General features: G+C 34.6%; 1 protein-coding gene across 1 annotated transcript in view; it reads left to right on the forward strand.

Moving 5' to 3' along the window:
• The window catches only part of CCDC91 (coiled-coil domain containing 91), a 458,769-nt gene that overhangs the window by 95,062 nt on the left and 346,532 nt on the right, over positions 1 to 17,175 (forward strand). The window contains exon 2 of the mRNA XM_090275502.1: positions 13,361 to 13,423. The gene's annotated coding sequence lies outside the window, so the exon portion shown is untranslated. The remainder of the gene's footprint in view (positions 1 to 13,360; positions 13,424 to 17,175) is intronic.

Genomic DNA, 17,175 nt, shown 5'->3' on the forward strand with positions numbered 1-17,175 from the left:
TCTAACAGATGCAGAATTCAAAACACTGGTGATAAAGGTGCTCACAGGCTTGACAGATATGCTTGAGTACAGCAAATGTATAAGAGAAGAAGTGAAGGCTATGCTAAGTGAAATGAAGGAAAATCCACACAAAACCAATGGTGAGGGGAAGGAAACCGGGTTTCAAATCAATGATTTGGAACATAAAGAAGAAAAAAACAGTCAATCAGTGCAGAATCAGGAGGTAACAATTGAAAAAATGAGGAAAACTTCCCAAATTTTGTGAAGGAGATGGACATATAGGGCCTGGAAGCACGGAGAGTCTCAGATGAACTGGACCCAGAGGGGACTACACCAGGATGCATCATGATTGAGATGCCAAAGGTGAAAGATAAAGACAGCCCTGGGGGCAGCAAGAGAAAGGCAGAGAGTTGCCTACAGGGGGGTGCCTATAGGACAATCAGCTGATTTCTCAGAGGACACTTTGCAGGCAGGAAGGGACTGGCAAGCAGTATTCAATGTGATGAAAAGCAACCTGCAACCAAGATTACTCTATCCAGCAAAGCTATCATTTGGAATGGAAGGGCAGATGAAGTGCTTCCCAGACAAGGTGAAGCTAAAGGAGCTCATCATCACCAAGCCATTATTATATGAAATGTCAAAGGGACTTACTTAAGAAAAAGAAAACCAAAACTATAAACACTAAAATGACAACAAACTCACAACTAGCCACAACTGAATCTAAAAAACAATAACAAACTCCAACTAAGCAAACCAGAATAGGAATAGAATCATAGGTATGGGGATCATTTGGAGGGTTATCAGGTTGGAGGGGGAGGGGGAGAAATGGGCAAATGGTGTAGGGACTAAGAAGCATAATTGGTTAGTACAAAATAGACAGGGGGATGTTAAGAATAATATAGGAAAGGGTGAAGCCAAAGAACTTATATGCATGACCCATGGACATGAACTAAGGGGGATGGGATTGCTGGAGGGAATGGGGGTACTGGGCAGAGGGGAGCAAAGGGGAAAAAATTGGGACTACTGTAACAACGTCATCAATAAAATATACTTAAAAAAAAAAAAGAAATGGAAAGATGTCAACTTCCCTCCAAAATACTTCATAAACGATAAAATTCTGACCAAAATTCAAGAGAGGCTTCATGGAACTTGAAAAGCGAATCTTAAAATTAATATGGAAGAACAAAGGATCAAGAATAGCTAAGATAAATCTGAAGAAGTATAAGTTTTGGGAGGGGGAAATTTGCCTATATATCAAGAATTTATAGAGCCATAGAAAATGAGACAGTGTGATCTTGGCTTAGGAAGAATTAAATAAACCAAAGGAGCATAACAAAGAGCCCAGAAACAGATTCTTGCATATGTGGAAACCAGAAATATGACCAAGGTTGCTCTATAAATCAATGAGGATAGGCAGAATTATTCAATAAATGGTACTGGGACAATTGGTTAACCATATGGGAATAATAAAGTAAAATTCGATCCCATTCTCACACCATATACAAAAATGAAGTACAGATGGATTAAAGATCTAAATGTTAAAAGCGGCTTTTGTTTAAAAATTGTGGAATTTCTTCACAATATCTGGATGTGGAAAAATTTCTTAGACAAGATACAAAAAAAAATAGAGCAAAGGTTTGGTAAATTTGAATGCACCATGATAAATTTTAAAAGACCTCTTATGTTCAGCAAGGGCCCAAAAACAAAGTGAAAAATAAACCACAGCCTGTGAACAGATGTTTATCATTCATAAAATGACAAAGAAATTAATTTTTTCTAAGTAACTGAATAGAAGAAGGAATGAAGTCCATTAACAGGTAATTTAAAGAAAAAAATAATCCAAGCAACTACTAAACACATAACAAGATGCTAATCCACTAATAATTAGGGAAATAAAAATATAACAGTAAGATATTTCATATCATAAAATTTAAATTATGACAGTTTCAAAAGCTGTCATTGCTGCAGAGTAACAGTAATTCCCATATACTGCTGGGACACATAAGAGTTGGTACCACTACTTTGGAGAGCGGTTTTGAAATATCTGGTAAAGCTGATGTCCATACTCTCCATTTTAGCAATTTCATTGCTAGGTATATAACTGAGAAAATGTTACACATGTGGAAGGAAATGAGTGCAAAAATATTTATTGCAACATGGTTTCTAATGAAAAAAATAAAAGCAGACATATTTAATAGGAAGGCAGATTAGCAAATTGTGATATAGTCATATAATGGAATACTATATAGCATTTTAAAAGAATATATTTATATGAACTGTCAAAAGCATAGACTGAGGAAAAAAGCAAGCTGCAGAATGTATGTACAGTTGTAGACATTTTAAGTAAACTTTAAAAATCCATAGACATTACCACATTATGTAGTATTACCTACATTGCTGGGTACATAAATATTGGGTAAAGCTTTAAATTATGCATGGGATTCAGAAAATGCTAAATCTGTGACTGTGGTGGGAGGGCAAGATAATAATGAATCAAGAAGGGATACTAAAATGACCTCAACTGTATCTGTTAAGTTTCATAAAATTGAAGTAAATATTGGCATTTTGTTAGGCTTTCATAAAGCTGTGTGGTGAATGGGATGCAAGGGTAGCCATCATGGTTATTCTCTGTAGAGAGCTGTCTTACATCAGAGAGAACCAATCACAGTACAATCAATGTGAAGGGGATCCTGCCCAGCTGTGAGGTCTACACCCAGCATGCTAACATAACATATGTATGTCATCTTTATCTTTGAAATGTTTCAAAAGATTTTAAAACATGTAATGAGGTAAAAAAACAAAAACCAAAAAAACAAGTACCCAATAGAATGCATAATATCCTGTTATTATTAATTTTTATATTTATACATTTATAAGCAAAATGGCTCTGGAAGGATATTTCTTACAAGAAACTGCTAATAGTTGTGCACTCTGTATTTGGGAGACAAGGAAATAAGAGAATCTTATACTTACCAAATATTCTTTTGTACTCTTTGACTATTATTTATTTAAAAAGTAAAATAGTATTTAAATATTAAGTGTAAAAACCATTTCTACTATGTACTTTCATTTTGTACTCTTTCATAAATCCCCATGTTAGATAAGAAAGTGACCTCTATTTATTTTTTTCTCCAGAATTTATTAAATGTTGCCAATTTAATAAGTGGAGGAAGTGTTTGTGTTGTATATTAGTCAGTATTTGAACAGTTACATAGTATGTGGCACTTCTGTGACTTGAAATCAAGTTTAATAACTCTAAATTTAGAATTCTTTAAAAATAAGTATTATATATATACATATGTACACACACATACATATGTACCTACATACATATGTGTATACATACATACACACGCACCACATACTACCTTGGGATGGCTCTAAGAAATTAGGAATTGAATTCTCAGTGAAATACCAATGAAATCCCTCTCATGGCATTGTGAAGGCCAAGATAAGTTCAGTTTGTCTTTTTATCCTCAGCATACACATAAATGTTTGATGAGTGAATGAATAAAGTAACCCTTCTCAAAGTGTTTTTTATATATAGTCCACAGTCCATCATATGTTTCTAGGCTGACTGTAAGAGTACTTTTGGAAAATCTGAACTATTGTTATGGAAGATAACTTGTGAGAGAATCAGGTACTGCAATTTTCAAATTAAATTATTTCAATGAAAATGATTTAAACTGAAAGCACCAAAGTCATAAAATAATTTCCCATAACGGTTATTCCCCTCTCAGTTGGGAATAAACTTGGAAGGTGAAGCTGGTATCTAAATGAGGGACTGCAGAAACTGAGTCTGAAAATAAGTGAGCTGCACGAGATTTCCCATTCCCTGAGCTTCTGAGGGCAAGCAAGAGTTTTCATAAAGTACAAACACAACCCTGGAATTCACCGAGTTGGTTCCTTTTGCTCTTGTTCACTGGTATCAACTTCAGAAGCTTTATTAAAACAGTTGTGTCAGAGGCCTTGATGAGTTAATGCCCAACTGGGTTTTAAAGTCTTAATTCTTCATTCAAATAGTAATTAAACTCCAAAGCTTAACTCAGTTAGGACTTTTTTTCCCCTCAGTTGAGCAGGTAGCATGCTTGTCATGGCAGGGGGTTCCTTAGCTCACTAAGCCCCGATTAAAATAGTTTTTACAAACCTAATTCCCAATAGCCTGACATTATGTAGTGTTTTTTTTTTTTAATATTTCATGACAAAAATGTAAGCTGATAACAGCAAATTTTTTCCCCCACTAATTTTACTCTACCAATTAATTTTTCTGAAGATTTATTTCTTTGAAAAAGTAATTGAGTTACCATGGAAAAACTGGAAAATATGGAAAAATAAACAGTGGAAAATAAATAAAAGTTGTATGGCCTCTCACTTAAAGATAACTCTTATTTCTTTTATTTCCATTTAGTCTTTTCTGCCTGCAGTGGTTGGTTTGGGTTTTACATCATTATAACATATCACAGTTAGGGTCAGTTTTTGTTTTTTGTTTTGTTTTTAAGAAAGTGACACAAATTAAAAAAAAAAAATCCTTTCAGGCTGTAGGGCTGACCTTAATTAATTAATTAATTAATTTAAGCAGGATCAACTAAATCAAACTTCAGTTGCATTTTTTTTTTTTGTTCTGATTCTTAGCCAGTTTCTTTAGTTCATTCTGATGTAGGACTTAAAAACTGTGTGTTATGGCAGAAAAATCAGAGACTTTGGCATCTTACCACCAATCTGGATTTGAATTCTAGTTTCACCTCCTAGTAAATGTATGTGGTCTATTGTTTTTATATGACAGACACTATTATTCAATCTAAAGCAATGTATTTAACTTCTGGAAACCTCTGCTCCTTACTTGGTGAGATGAGAAATAAACGCAAAATGTGCACCACCAAATAAAAATGCACTGGATTTTATTTTAGTCACTTAGAAAAAAATCCTCATAGATTTTAAATCCACTAGTTTCAAATTGTATTAATGAGCCTAATAATGATAGAAACAAAAGTAGCTAATTCAAAGTAGTTAATTCACTGTGAAGAAAGTGTTTTAAGAAAAACAGCAAGAGGGTTTCTGAAAGATTTTACACTAGCTGCTGTTTGCTTAGAAGGTGAGTAGAAAAGCAGAAAGCTGAGATAAGAGAAGAGAAAGGAGAAAGAAGAGGGGGACGGAGCAGGTGGAGTGGGCAGCGAGAAAGGAGGAAAGGGAGCAAAAATGAATTTGACCCTGACAGGAAGCCTAAAGAAGTAGATGCAGTGGAATTATTAGAAAAAATGCAAGCATCTGTAAATAATTGAAGGACATAAATCCTAAGAGAAGGGGAATTCTGCTGTGAATATCAGACGGGAAGGAAATACTGGAGAGGATTGCGTGGCTAGTGCGGTGAAGGCTAAGCTGGCTGCACAGCTGGGAGCGGGGGTCAATGTGATTGTGTACCAATGGAGATCCCTTTTAGGAACAAGAGCTGACCGCTGATGGCCCTCTCCTGACACGGGAATCTGGAATGTCTGTGTTACCTCAAGTCCATTGGGTTCATCACCTCCTGGGAATAGTCTGACCCTAGTGACAGGGTGTCATTCCAAAAAATTCTAATATTGGCCAAACTGTCACACTGCCACTATCTGCCGTCTGATTTTTTTTTTCCCTCAGAGCACCTCTTAAAGGTAAAGGCGTTAAGAGCAGGTGTTTAAGGTGAACAGTGGTATGACTTCTCACTGAAGAACTACAGATTGTAACAAAACAAATAACCTCATGGTTGGGTTGGAGTCTTTCTGATCTTTTAATTAACACCAACAGAAAAAGAAAACACATTTTATAAAAAAATGTATTTATAACATTATATTTATATTTAAGTTGCATTAACTTGGCATTTCATTTTCTTGTTGTTTATAAAAGAACATTTAAAAATCGAAGCGTTCAAATGCACAGTGTGTAAAAGCTAAAGGAGAGGTGCAGCTATGGACTTGGGTTTGGAGGCAGACGGTGGGCTGCGGCGGTAGATTTATGAGAATCAGTGGCCACGCAGCCAGCTACATTCAGCAGCTTCTGCTCTGATCTCTCCTCAGTAAGGGAATGCTGCTTTTACCATAAAGAAGTGGAAATCCTTTTGATAATTTTTCAGCATAATTACTGAAATGTGTATGTGGCACTCCTTCCCTGATTCTCTGGTTCATAACGTTTGGTTTTAGGTTTTTTAAGAAAATTCATAGGTTAGTATGTTGCCTACCAAATCAGAAGTACAGATATTTTGATGGCACATTTGATTATGTTTTATACCATCTTTCCTTTCCTTCGCCTTTGTCGTGTAGATTTGATGTGGTCTCATGTAAAGAAGGGACTGAAATTATTACTTTTTCATTCCTTAACAGCTAAAATCAGTACTATTTTTAACCAATTTTAAATTCAGGTATTTTTCCTTTTCTTTTTCTGAAATGTGGGAAGCTCCATCTTTACTGAAAGAGTGTTAATCTCCCATGTGTTGTAATTATTTTTTTAATGAAATTTGGGAAAGAGATTTAAAAGGCATTGACAATAAAAATGTAAAGATAAGAAATAAATATACTAAGTTTTGAAGTATATTTAAGATAAAGTTAGACTAGTAAGAAAGTGACAGAGAAACAGAAAAGCAATTTCTACACGAGGCCAAAAAATGTATTTTTAAATATTTAAATAAAAAAGATTTAAGTAGGAATGAAAACAAAGGTGGCATAAATGTATAGAAATTGAATATATTTAGGGAATAATAACTTTGAAAAGAAATATATATAAGAAGCAGATATAGTTCCTGTGATGCCCTATTTCTAAGTATTTTCTTTAATAATGAGGTTTTAATTATCAAAGGAATATTTAAAATGAATTACTACATACATGCATTACTCAAAATCATTTACTATGAATACCATATATCAATCATTTTATACCTTTGAAGTTTATACTTTGACATCCTCAAAGCAATGAAGAAAAATCAAATTCAAGCCCAAGGGTATGAACAGTAAGTAGCAGGGAAAGGTCAGGTTGATTTTTTTTTCAATGTTAATAATGGTGAGAGTGGGTTTAATTCTTTATTGAACAAAGTAGATCTTTAGTTGATAGTTTTTCTCTTTAGAAAATTGGATGAAAACAGCCAACTCACAGCAGATGAATTTCTTGTTATAAAGAACAAACCTAATGCTTAATCAAATTTCTCATAGCTTGAAAAGTGCCACAGAAATCCAAACAGATAGGATACAATGCCAACTGCTTGGGCAGAAAGCTTGTAGCTTTGCTGAACACATTTACAGGCCGTGCAAATTTGACATTTCTTTAAATATCCTCCTTTGTCTTTTTGGTGTATTGCAAACATTTTGATTATGGTTCCCCCACTCCACGCTCTTCCCCATTTACTAATAACATCAGAAATATTATAGTTCTAAATTCTTTGGCTTGTTGTGACTGGCAGAACTTGTTTATTCTTTTTCCAAAACATATTTTATGCCTAAAATTTCTTCATATTCTGATGTATACTGATAACAAAGGGTTTCTAGTACTTTTTGTGTTTCAGACTAGAAAAGAAAAAATATCACACATCATGTACAGTTCAAATTAAACGAAACTGAAATGCTTTCAAGCATCTGCTTTGCTGTAGCTTCCAAAATGCTGGGACTTTAAAGAAGATTCTTTTTAAAAGGACTTTAACAATGAAGTAAATTAAGGAAATAAAGATTTCTATTATGAGAAAAATCTTAACTAATCATTTTGAACATTTACTCTTTTTTAGTCACTCATTCTTAGTAATTTTTCTGTTCTTATTTAAAAAATCATGAATAGAAAATTTTTATTTCAAATAATTACAATAATGTTTTTCCTTGATTAATGAAAATGGTTCTCTAGATTTGAAAATGGTGATGTTATGTTTAGCTTTTGACTGAAAAATAATGTATCATTAGTTTTAACCATTATGTGGCTCAGTGAAGTAGCATAGACATTGTTTTCCTTTTTTTAAAAATTTCCAAAATATGTTGCTGTTTTAATTATAAAACACTTATAAAATTGTTTCTTCCCTTCATATAAGGAAAAAGTTGCAACATCCAATTTCAGGATTTAGAGATTTCTTACTTGTAACAGAAATAATTTTGCAACAAAAACTTAAATAATATAGATCTCATTGTATAGGTGAAATAAAAAGATATAAAACTGTGTCAAGAGATCCCTCAAATATTTTATTTTAAAAAATCACTAAATAACATAGAAGTATCTTGGTAATTATGTGTTTTTCAGATTTTAGTTGCTGACTACTCTGGTTTTTAAAAGTTTATGTAGCTATAATATTGTGATAAGGCACTTAATTAAGAAGAAGAAAATTGAAGTTTTCATCTTTTATACATCTTGTAAATGAGTGATCATCATTAACTAATCCAAAAACAAGAATCTACTAAAATTTAATACTATAATAAATGGGTTCTTTAGTTATAGTTTTTAATTTTTTATATGTAGAAAAATTTTACTTTACTCATTTATATATACCTTGATAATTTTTATGCATAAATTATCTGTATCCACTATAACACATAGGTGTATCCATGTACATAGCAGATGCTCAATAAATAATTGTTTGATGGAATGTAAAGCCAATATTATTCCACACAAAATAATCTCATGTAAACTTTTCTGTTCAGTTCCCAGAAAAAAAATTTTAATTTTTATTTTATTTAAAAATTTTTATTTTTTTAAAATACAAGAATTTATGGGGTATCTGCCTGACCTTTTTTTTTTTTTTTTTTTTTTTTTATTTTGGTTTTTCAATTACAGTTGTCCCCTTTTCCCCTAATTTCTCTCCCCCACCCAACCCACCCCCTCTCCCACAATCATATCTCTCCCCGTTGTCCATGTCCATGAGTCATTTATACGGGTTCTTTGACTAAACCCTTCCCTTACTTACCCCCTTCTCTCCCTCTCCCCTCCCCCCTATTGACTGCTATTCTGCTCTTTGTTCTATTTAGTTCCTTTGTTTGTGTTGTTCTTTAGTTTCCTGTATTAGGTGATATCATATGGTATTTTTCTTTCTTTTTTTTTTTTTTTTAACCATAAGCACTTCTTTTGGCAGACTTCAGTGTGGATCTTTCTCCAAATTCAATGTTCCTTCGTTAATTAATTCACTCACATTTAACATTTCATTTATTTATACCACTCTACATTAGTTTTCTATTCCCCCTAAAAGACCAATGTGCAGGTAATATAAAGACCAATATCCTTTACTTTCCTCTGCTTCACCAGCTTTGGAAAAAAAGTTAAAACAGGTATCCTCCAAATGTGATAAAGGCAAAACTTACCCACCTGTACTTCTTTCCCCTTACTGTCTGATTTCTCTCTGAAATAAGTGGTTTCCAGTGTAGAACAGCACTGAATACCTTGCACCACAACTTTTAAAAAATGTATAAAACCTTCATTCTAAAAGCCTCTAGAGTTCTAGATTCTAAAATGCACACACATCTAGAACTAAACTGTTATGGTTATGAAAGAGAATCCCTGAAAACTCCATCAGTTTCATTCTGCAGGACTCCATCTGCACCACTGAAACTCTGAACAATTCTAGAGGCCAACAGTTGGAACAGGTGCCTGTTCTTGTTTTGACCATGAGTAGAGGGATAGTAGCACTCTCATTGTTAAAGAAGTGTGGAAGTTTTCCCATTAATTTCCACTTTGTTTTTCACCTCTGGGGAAGCTGTTGCCATGGGGATTTCTGGGCACCTCCTCTCTACTAGTATTAGGCTCAGGGGATTGGCATGTGCAATTTATGCTGACAAAAGGCACAGGGCTGCAGAGTCCTGTCATCTCAGACTCAGCCCTCCTTACCTTGTAAATAGCTACGCCATTACAAACAGACCTTTAATGGTTACACTCCTGACAACATGCTGAGCTGGCAAAGGCCAGTGAGACAGTAAGGCATTGAGGAGATGTTCCCATGTCCACTTTCCTCCCTACTCCCTGACTCACTGCTACCTTGGGTTATGTCATTAGCTATTTTGGGCATCATGTTGTACAAATGAAACTGCTAACCAAGGTATTTACTGACCACCTACCTCCCAGGAGTATTATGAAGCTCAGCTATTAAGCTATTGTAAACCCATCTAAAATCATCGAGTGCTGCATCAGCATTAGCTCCATGAGGAAAGGACGTGTGCTGTACCTTGAATCACCAGCTTTGTCTTCTTCTTTCAGTGTTTCCTGGTCATTTCCTGGAAAAATATAAGCGCTCTTCCAGGTTGACCAGGTCTGAGCCAGCTCCTTGAAGGTAACTAAGGAGATTGAATTTAAAAGCCATAAAGCCATGGGCCATATTACTTTCTTAATTTGGGAAAATTGCCTAATTAAAATTAACAGATTTTTTTCAGAGCATTTTTAAATTCACAGAAAAAATGATCAGGAAGTACAGAGAATCCTCCTCCCTCTTGCCCCCCAGAATTTTCCCTCTTATTTACATTTTGTATTAGTGTGGTACATTGTGATGATCGATGAACTAATGTTGATACATTATTAATAACTAAAGTCCATAGTTAATATTAGAGTTCACTCTTCATGTTATACATTCTATGAGTTTGAAAATCTATTTTTCAATGACTTAAAATAAGATTCTTTATACCATTTACCTACTCTGAATATAGTTGGATATTACCGAAGAGGAGAAAAGACTAGACTAAGAATGTATTTTATCTTAATCTTACAAAAAATTAAAAATAAAAACAAACACTGATAGAAATTTATAACAAAAGAATAATTTTCTGGGGAGCCTGGTGTGATGCAATATTCATTTCAAACAAATGAGAGAGGAAAAGTCCTTAAAACTGTTGCCTTCAAGGGATGAATAAAAACTTCAAATTAAACTGGGGATGGGAATTGGAAAGAAATCAGGGTCACAGAAAAAGGATTTAAGACAAAGAGTATACAGGGGAATTTTGAGAGTAATTAGTATCATTCAAAATTAAGAGGTTAAAATGTTTGAACTGCGACTTTACGAAGCCTGAGGAAATCTTTGAGAAGAGAAATATTCAACCAGCATGCCAATTTTCTCATGTGGTTACCCTTTTCCTTGTACAGAATCAGCCTAAATCTGTTCAGGGAAATCCCTTCACGTATTTCCCTCCATGAGGAATCAGCTTGTGATTTATTGTAGCTACATGAAATATGGAGCACTATGAATAAAAAGGTGTTTTTGTTAAATGTTCTCATTCCTTACTTAAGCCCAAGTAAGGAGCTTGCTTGCTATTAAATAAAACCTACCTTGAAGGCTATAATAAAGAGATCACAAAATAGAGAATATATAAAATACCAGGTTTCATTGAATCTTAAGAAGTCATTGACTGTAAGAAACACTATTATCTTTTGTCACTAAAGAAAACTTTCCCAATTATAATTTAATAAGAATCTTAGTTTCAGATATAAAAATTTGAAAAAAAATGTGTCTTACATTTGATGAAATACAGCTTATGGACTAATCTAGAAGAGGAAGTACTCAGTTCTTTCAGGCTTCACTTAGAAATGTATTAAATTGTATGTGACTTATTATTAAAGAGATATTAAAATAGTCTTACATTTAATCCTCCATTAGAGGTTTTTCTTTTAACCATTATGTTTTGCTCCATTAAAGAGCACTAATTTGCCAAAAAGAAAACTACTGAGTTTGCTCAATTTTAACCTTTTAATTTTGAGAAACCCCTCTTATCAGAAAAACTTTGTATTTTGAATCATTTAGTTTGACTTATTTTTCAGGTTACTTGGACTATGAAGCCTCAGTTTATTGAACCATAAAATGAATCTCATACTAGTGCTTATTTTAAAAGTCCGTTACGAGGGACAAAGGAGCCCAGTTCCTGGCATCTCATAAACACTGAATAAATAACAGCTATTGCTATCATTATTTGGTATACAAAAATCAAACTGATCTGAGTTTGATTTCTTTTTCTAACCATATTAACTTGAGCAAATTTGTTGTTCTCTATACCTCACCTTCTTCATCATAAATGAGGATAATCACACTGGTCTTTCAGGTTATTTTGAGAGTTCAGCAAACTAAAACATAATACATCACCTTCCCTACATTTTGCCAGCCACATTCTGCTGATTAACTTAAAATGGGATACCATACATGACAGGTATTGAGCGCGCATGTGTTCAAACATTCTATGCTCACTGATTCATTTCATTGTCACAATAATCCTAGGAAGTTGCTACAATTATTATCTCCATTTTCCCAACAAGGAAACTGAGGCACAGAGTAGCTAAGCAATGGCCACACAGCATTGACAGAGCTGAGCATCAAGCCTAGATAGCATGGCTCACAGCTTGTATGCTGCTCAAGGTACTTACTTCTTCACTTGCCTTGACTTTACCATGAGGAATAACACAAGACAGCCTTAGAGAATGAACGTGGCCTTCTGCCAGACCAAAGATTAGAGAAATAACAATAATCCAAGATAAGACAGGCCACCACAGTTGTGCTTTTCAGTAGAAGGCAAAGGCAGGACACAGGAACTGCAGGAGAATTGCTCACAGCTACAGTATTTGGCACACTGTGAAAGTTGAGTCATTGAGAACTCTCAGCACAGCCACAGGAGCTGGGGAATAACGTGGAAGGTATTTAACAATCTGTATGAACATGTAAACCCAGTGTAATAATGAGCAATCTGTCTCTTAAATTAACAAAAAGAGAAATAGTTCTAAGCAAATTTGAACATTTATGAAGATAACCATGTTTAAAGATGAAAGGAATGTAGTACTTGTACTTGAAAGTATTTAATGCACAAGTCAAATGGAGTTCAAGAGAAAGCAAGCACATTGACTAAGTTGGTATGGGGAAATGGAAAGGTTTAATGAGGTCGAGTTCAGAAAAATGACAAGAGAACTGGTAAGAATGGAGACAGTATGACAACTATTCAAAAAACCATAGATGGACCCTGGTCTCCCATTGAGCTGTAAGTAGTACTGTAGAGCTTTAAGACTTAAGTTTTCTTTGTTTCCCATGTGTTTATGTGGGTTCCCAAGCAAGACTGTAAACTCTGGAAACCGTGATGCTGTACTGGAAGGCACTGAGTTTGGGATCAGAAGTGAGTTGTTGAAGACCTGGCCTGCCTCTCCAGCCAAATGCCCAGATACAAACCATTTGCTCTACGTTAAAGTTTCCTCACCTGTGAAATAAAAATAAGAATACCTACTTAAAATGAGAATGGATATAAGGTATCCAGAGGCAGGAAATAAAAATTCACCACCAACAGGGAATCAGAAGAAAAATCTTGAGATTCGAAGACCCAAGATAAAGACTTTGCCACTTAACAACGTTGTGACTTTAACACAATAATTTAATGATGCTGCTTAACCTCTCTAACTTGAGTTTCCTTATCTGCAGAACAAGCTAATTGTGCTGAATGGTTTCAATGAACTTCTATGCAAAACTCGTCGACACTGCAAGGTAGGTAGCACCATCCCATATATTATAGATAAGAAAACTGTTAAAATGTTTTTTCCTGTCATTGTTTTAATGATCCTTGTAAAGTCTAAATACTTGTTGGTTGATGAAGTACATAGTTATCTTACTGGAAGGGAACCATATGTTAAGGGGATCTCTTATCTATTCATTACATGCATGCTGTAAAAATGTCATCGTGGGGTGGTTGGACCAGATGATCACTCAATGTTCCTTTTAGTTATATAGTTCTAGGAAGTCAAGTAGAAACAACAAAGGACATAACTGGCAGAAATGAAATGACTGCTTTCTGGAGACAGTGCTATTTGTCTGAAAATTGTAAAATGTAGATGGGAAGGAGGAAATAACAGGTCTGTGATTCATGCTACTGAAAGCTAAGAAAAGGTGGGTTTTCTTTGTGGCCATAAAACAAACCAAAAAAGGATATGAACCCCGTGTTTAAATGTTAATTTGCTAAAGCACATCATATGTTTATAGCAAGAAATTGATGGAAGCATCAGATTAAAAAACATAACAAATCCTTTCCCATTGCTTCATGCTTATAAAGAAGATACCCAAGTATCTCAAGTAATGCATATTTACATTTCTGCAGGGAATACCCTGACCTTTTTCTTGCTGTAATGACCATGAAACATGCTTCTATGGTGGGTAATATGAAGTATTTCAGAAGAAAGTAAAACCTTGTGGTTTTTTAGATAAAGAAAAGGCTACCCTATCTTGATTTTCTTGTACTTGCTGCTATGTACTTGGTTTGTCTCTTACTCTGAGAGCTTTGTAACCGGCCTTCAGACTTGTCCAATGGGCCATATCTTACAACAGAAATTTGAAAATAAAAATATGGTTACCCAGTATCTTTTATGTTACATATTTCAGAAGAATTTTGGCTAACAATTAAATTAATAATAATTGGTTATTCATCTGAAATAGTATTCAGGTACAGGGCATGATTCTCCCCTACAATTCTTTCTTCAAACAGATTTTAATCCACTTCAAGTTTACCTTATACTGCAGCATAAATCAGAGGGGAAAAAAGAACTAACAAAATTCCATCACATTCTATTTTACAAACTGTAATAACTGGGCTGGTTCTGTAAAATGTCTGGTCAGGGAAAAGGCTGAAACTACTGACTAAAATGAGGTCTGAGTTTCTTCTGAGAATTAGAATTCCTTGTGTTCTTCCAAGTCCTAGATGACATAGATAATGGAAAATTAATTTTAATGCTAATGATATGCTTAAATTGGCAAAGATCAGTAGTCATTATGGACTGGTTCTTTTCATGTCTTAAGTTTGCCATTCTAAACCTTTGAGCAGGTTTTAAAACACTTAATACATCACTCCTCAGACTCCAGTATTTACCTTCCTCCAAAACCCATCTTTCATTATTTCACTTTCCTTCCACATAGAGAAGTTAAGTAATAAGTAAAAGGGCTTTGGAGCAAGACTGTGACTGGATTAAATCCCAAGGTTATTGCTAAATTGTGTGACTATGTACCAGTTATTTTACCCCTCTGGAAAATGGGATAATATTTCATAAAACTGTCATTTTATGAATTAGTGAGATTTAAATGAGATAGCCCATATAAAGTACTCTGAAAAGTGTAACAATCAACTTAAGGCTTCTAAAAAGTTAGTTATTATTATTCTCTCTCATAAATGAGTATGTACATGAATATTTTTTAAAAATTTAGTCAATGTTATAAGTATTACTTTTAATTTTCTCATTTCTCAGTTATAATAAAAGTTGACCTGTTATAACTATGTAAAATTGATAAGCTCCAAACAAAGGAAATAGGTTATACATGAAAACTATAAATTTTTTAATGAAATGCAAATCTGAATAACCTTAGTAAACTTTTTGATTTTTTTTTTGTTCCGAACAGTTCTGTAACTCTAAAGCATGCCTTTAAAACTCTTTTATCTTTTTATTTTAATTTTTTGTTAATTTTTCAAATATAGTTTACATTCAACATCATTCTGTATTAGTTTCAGGTTTACAGCACAGTGGTTAGGCAATCATGTACTTCACAGAGTGGTTCCCCGATATTTCCAGTACCCACCTGGTCCCACACATAATTACTACAATGTATGTACTGTGTTCCCTATGCTGTGATTTTCAGCTCTGTGACTAATTTGTGACTACCAATCTGTATTTCTTAATCCCTTCAGCTTTTTCACCCAGCACCCTAACCTTCCAACCACCCTGCCTTCCGGCAATCCTTAGTTTTTCTCTGCGTCATGAGTCTGTTTCTAGTTTGCTTATTTTGGTCTATAGATGCCACATATGAGTGAACCCTTTTAGATATGTGAGTTTGAAAATGATTTTGGCAGTGGTGGTAGGGAGGACACTTTAGGGTAAAATACAAATGTAGAACTTCAAAGGGTCTTAGATATGCAAGTGTATCATGGACTCTGGATGCAGACTGCCTGGGTGAGAACTCTGACTCTATGCCTTGGGAGCTTTGAGACCCTGAGCAAGTTATTCAACTTCTTTGTCCCTTACTTTTCTTATTTGAAAAAAAATGAAGATCTTATTAGTACCAACATCATAGTGCTGTTATATACATTAAATGAGTTAATACATTTGAGAGTAGAACAGTGCCTCATACCTTCAGTGAGCTCTCCTTAAACATTAGCTATGATTAGTATTTTACTAATGAGGAAATCAAGGTCAAAAGAGGAAGTGAATTTTTCATGGTCATATTTTAGTTACTGGGGAGGAGAAAGGCCTAGTACATCTGATTCTCAGTCTTCTGCCCTTTCTACTCTAGCACCACTCTACCCTTTATCTTGGCCTTGCCTCTAGATATCCTTCACCTTTCCCACCCTGGACAAGAGCTAAGCATCTATAGCTTAGCCAGCGAAGATGTGAGTTCTGTGCTTTTATCTTTAAGGCTGGTGTTTTGATTAGTGGCAGTGAAGAGGTTAAGTTCTCCACTGGTTGGAGCTTGACATTTCTGCTCAGTTACTATCTGTTCCCTTCTCCTTGCTTAAACATCAAATACTTTAAAAAATCTGCAGCAAAGCAAGAGATGAAGATTAAGAAATATTGTCAAGATGAAGTAAAAACTATAGCTACCCCTCAAATAATTCATGAGGTGTTTTGAATGGATTATGGGACTATTTAAGACCTCTCCTCCAAATCCGCTAAATGTAGGTACATGATTAGATCATTTTTGGTGCACATAAGTGGGAGAAGGGGCCTGTTTGCATAGATTCCCCGGAGGGAAATCTCCCCTGCAGGAAGTAAGCAGCAAAGAGAAAGAAAGGCAGGCTTGTGTGTGGGGGGTGTGAAACCTCATTTTCTGTTTATCTCTTTGCACGTCCCAACTTCACCGCCCACTGCAGCCCCTACCTGCTTAACCTCCTGTGTCACAACTCCAGGTGCACTCATCAGCATGCAGAAAACACAGGTAAAGGTGGATAGATTTGCATATGAAGATGGAGAAATGAAATCTTAAAATAGATAATGACATCAGTGTATGCTTAGAAACAACTTTTCGATTAGACCTAGGGAACAAGGAACGTGATAGTGTTTCTAGCAAACTAGTGTGGCTTCCTTATTTGAAGTAAGTGTTTGGTTCTGTTTTGAGAAAATTTTCTAAATCTATTTTGAATGTTAGAAATTGTGTGTCTACTAATAGGAAGTTGCTTGAGCTTGGACGTTAGTGCTTAGATTACCTTAGGCACAGCTTCTCCAACTTTGTTACGGAAGTAGACCTATCTACCACCAAATGTG

Source organism: Furipterus horrens, unplaced genomic scaffold (genome assembly GCF_987537825.1).
Source record: "Furipterus horrens unplaced genomic scaffold, mFurHor1.1.pri manual_scaffold_4, whole genome shotgun sequence".
Taxonomy (NCBI): Eukaryota; Metazoa; Chordata; class Mammalia; order Chiroptera; family Furipteridae; genus Furipterus; species Furipterus horrens.